The sequence below is a fragment of the Pan paniscus genome, chromosome 2, assembly GCF_029289425.2.
Source record: "Pan paniscus chromosome 2, NHGRI_mPanPan1-v2.0_pri, whole genome shotgun sequence".
Lineage (NCBI taxonomy): Eukaryota > Metazoa > Chordata > Mammalia > Primates > Hominidae > Pan > Pan paniscus.
The window spans coordinates 46,230,082-46,234,341 of NC_085926.1; positions in this window are offsets into that span (position 1 = coordinate 46,230,082).

Here is a 4,260-nt window from a genome sequence, read left to right on the forward strand (position 1 = left end):
TAATGGCATGCCATTCCTGTTCTAAATATTCTTCATAGTTTGTTGATTTCCTGTTCACACTGAATGACAAAATTTCCCATGGGTGACTCACAGAGCCCTGAGAAGTGTGCACTGTCCTCTTAATGCCAATCTGACATTGCAGAGGAGGCCAGGGCCTCCGTACATATGAAGTAGCCCGGGTATGGAGCGGGGAGGTGTTGGGCTTGCAGGGGCTCTCGGCACCTGCAGCTCAGTGGCTCTCAAACTTGTCATCAGAAGCACCTGGAAGTTGTGTGAAAACGTGGATGGCTGGACCCCACCCAAGAGTTCCTGATTCAGCGGATCTAGAATGAGACACAATAATGTGCTTAGCATCACTAGCAAGTTTTCTGGTGATGCTGATGATGCTGGTCCTGGAACCATGCTTTTAGAACAACTGCCCTAGCTAAAATGTCTGGACATTCCAGACCCATCCTTGAAATTGCAGATTTTAGTGTCAGAAGGAAATGTAAACTACCCTTGTGATCTAGGCTCTGCCAAAAACAATCACCACCCAGGACAGCGTATGTATGTCAGTTCATCGTAAACCAATCAGTTTAGTGGGTCTTTCTACTCCATCATTTTTATTTAGTTGAGCTTTTCTTGAGAGCCTATATTTAATACCCTGCCCTAGAAGCTATGGTAGATACAAAGATGAGTATGACTTTGTGTGAGCTACATCCTAAGGAGGAAAACATGCAACTTATGATGTAAAAGTATCCCCCCCAAAAAAGTAGGAATGGCTCAGGTCTCCATTCCCTTTGGTTCTGCCTAGTTATGGCTTCTAGGGGAAGTAAGTTCTAAGCTTCTGATTAACTTATGCCTCTCAGTAGAGATCATATGACTGTGCAATGTGAGCCTTGCCAGCTGTCCATCCAACAGCTGTCTGTTAGGTGATCCGGACAGGGTGCACAAACACTGCTTCAGGTTAAGTGAAAGATGCAAAAATGTGTAAGACAAGCACAATCCCTGCCCCTATGAGACCTTCAGTCTAGAAGGGGTATAAGATGGAAACAAACAACTCTGGTGCAAAGGGGTAGACACTCAATGCTATGCCTGGGCCAGGAAGGGAAAAACGACTTCTTGTGGGAACGTGAGGGGAGGAAGATTTCATGGAGGAAGTAGCTTTTGAGCAGTTTTCTGAAAGAAAGGCAGGATTTAGAAAGGGAGAGAATTTGGGAGAAGGCACCTTTAACCCAAGGGAATGCCCCATCCCAAGGGGAGAGAGGAGGGTATGCATATTTGTGGACAGGAGGGCGGCATGGACAGGGTAGGGTGGGCCATGAATTTCACACAAGGGGAGCTATGGAAGGCTTTAGAGCAGGGGAGGAAAACAATGTAGGAAGATACATCTGGTAACACATAGAGCATGGAGGGGAGGCCTCAGAACCATGCAGGAGGGAAGTTAGGAGGTGAGTGCAAGTTTGGAGGCAAGGAAAGATCAGCAGCTGGTAAGAGAGGTTCCAGGAGCACTCAGGAGAATTTGACCAAGAGATAGCATGAAGGATGAATTAAAGCACTAGGAGTGATATATGGCTGAGTGCAAAAATCAAAGGGCAAGGCTGGGCATGGTGGCTCATGCCTGTAATCCCAGCACTTTGGGAGGCCGAGGCAGGCGGATCACGAGGTCAGGAGATAGAGACCATGCTGGCTAACATGGCAAAACCCTATCTTTACTAAAGTACAAAAATTAGCTGGGTGTGGTGGCAGGTACCTGTAATCCCAGCTACTCAGGAGGCTGAGGCAGGAGAATCACTTGAACCCGGGAGGCAAGTTTGCAGTGAGCCGAGATGGCGCCACTGCACTTCAGCCTGAGTGACAAGAGCAAGACGTTGTAAAAAATGTAAAAAAATGAAAATATAAAATCAAAGGGCAAAGCAGAGTGTATCATATGCTTATCACACACACACACACACACACACACACACACACACACACACACACGTTTTACTCTGTACTTAGGTGTATAGACCATCTCTCTAAGGATACAAAAGAAACCAGTACCAATATGGGGTGGCTGGAGAACAGGAAAAGAAGCATGAGTTTTTGTGCCTTCTGGATTTTCAATCATGGGGACATACTTCTCATTCAAAAAATAAATACAACCTTAGAATGATATAAAAAATAAAAGGCTAGGCTGCTATGTAGATGTTCAGAAGTAGGCATACGTCCTACCAGCCATAAGGAGATTAGAAGCCTCCTGCCATGAATTAATCCTGTGACCTGGCACAAATTATTTGGCCTCTTTTGGCCCCAATTTCCTCATCCATATAATAAAAAAGTTGGATTAAATCATCTCTAAGGCCCCTCTGTGGCCCAAGTAGACTCTAATCTTGCTAAAATGTTAGGAGCTGGAGGCTCTAAGTTTACAAAATATATGATAAAAAAAAAAAAAAAGGAGGAGAAGAGTGGTGGACAAGCCCACAGCATTACCTCCATTGGTCGTGAGGCCAGGCATGGTTCCCACTGTTCACTAAGGGGTACTCAGGTTTTGTTCATTCATTTGGTCATTTACCATTCAGCAAACATTTGCTGAGCATCCACCATGTTCTTAGCTAAGTTCTGAGGAAACAAACAAGGGCACACCCACAGGTGTCCAATTCAGTCTGACGGTGAGCTCCCTGGGGATGTCCAATTCAATCTCAACTTGGATGCTGCCTGCAGGGGGCTCACCATCAGACTGAATTGGACACTGCTCTTGTCCTCCACTGCCAGAGTTCATGATCATGCCTTATAAAGGAATTACCAATGCTTGAATTCAACCCAGATGAAAGTTCCACGTGAAGACCAGAAGACATTTTTTATTTCCCAATCCAATGCTTGGAGAAAGGGAGTGCATTCTCTTGGCCATGATTCCATCCATCCTCACCCTCTGGTGAGTGGCCTGGCCTTTTGTCACTGTCTTGCCTATCTGAGAGCTCTGCATGGCCAACACAGGATGTGAACTCTGTAACACTCTAAACCACGCAACGTGAATCTCAATTTGGCTAGGACACTTTGAAGTACTTCTCTTTTTTGTGGTTCAGCCAAAATGTAAATAAAACAATCATTTAAAAACTGAACTACACATCACTCGTTCTCTCTTGCATTATGAAGTTGCATCTGCCTTAGGTAACCGCAAGTGCAGGATAGAGATGCTTGTTCATACCATACTCCTCTTACCCTTGAAAGCTTTTAGGGGCTTTTTGACTCTCTCAAACTTCACATAACCAAATCACGAATTGGTGTGTGCTGCTTTGTTCCCCATCCCAGCTCTGTTCAAGAACTATAGAAATACACTGAGAGAAATGTTCTATATCTGCACTGTCCAATATGATCGCCACATGCAGCTATTGAGCACTTGAGCACTTGAAATGTGGCTTAGGTGGCTAAGGCACTGAATTTTTAAATTGTATTCAATTTAAATTACTTTGGATTTAAATTTAAATGGCCACATTGGTAGTGGTGCAGCAGTAGCCCCTTCAAACCTGCCTCTTGACCCCTCCTCTACCTATGCATCCAGCACCCTGTAGCCCTCAAACACATGCCCTGAACACTGCACAATAGGGAAAATCCTGGTGACGCAAAATGAACGAGATCCATTTCTAGAACATTCACTCACCGTTCAGTGGAAGAGACCCACCTGATTCCTGTGGCTGTAATGAAACATGAGGGGTGCCTGAAGGACACTGCTGCAGAGAGTAGGATGGAGACATTGAAGAAAGGTGCACAGAGAAGGTGTCTTTCTGCTTAGATGGGGTTCCTCCAGGCAGAGACCCTGAGCAAGGATTTGAGAGCAAAAAGTTTATTTGCAAAGTGCAGGAAACTCCAGTAGGGAAGTGAGGAAGTAAAATAGGGAGGGAGGAGAAGATGCGAACAAGGGAACATTATCCAGCCATTTTTCACAGGGGGTGACTGGAGTTAAAGCCACTAGGGAACTCTGGGAGACAGTACAACACACTTCTCCTGATTTGAGGGGTGAGGGAGTTGGGGTATTTATAATCCACTCCTGTCAGTCATTGGCCGAGGATTGCTCCTGGGGGATGTTAATCCCCAGCACTTCCTGCTGGCCTTGCTAGGGCAGGAGGCCTTCCCAGCTTTGGAGAACATTCCTGGGGCAACAAGATGTAGATGCTGGATGTTGGAAGACAGTTGGGCATGCTTGGTTAAGGCTTGAGAGATAAAGCATTTGCTACGCATTTGAACTAGTGTTAGAACAGTTTTTCATGAAGCAGATGATGGGAGTGAGAGTAGCATCCAGGC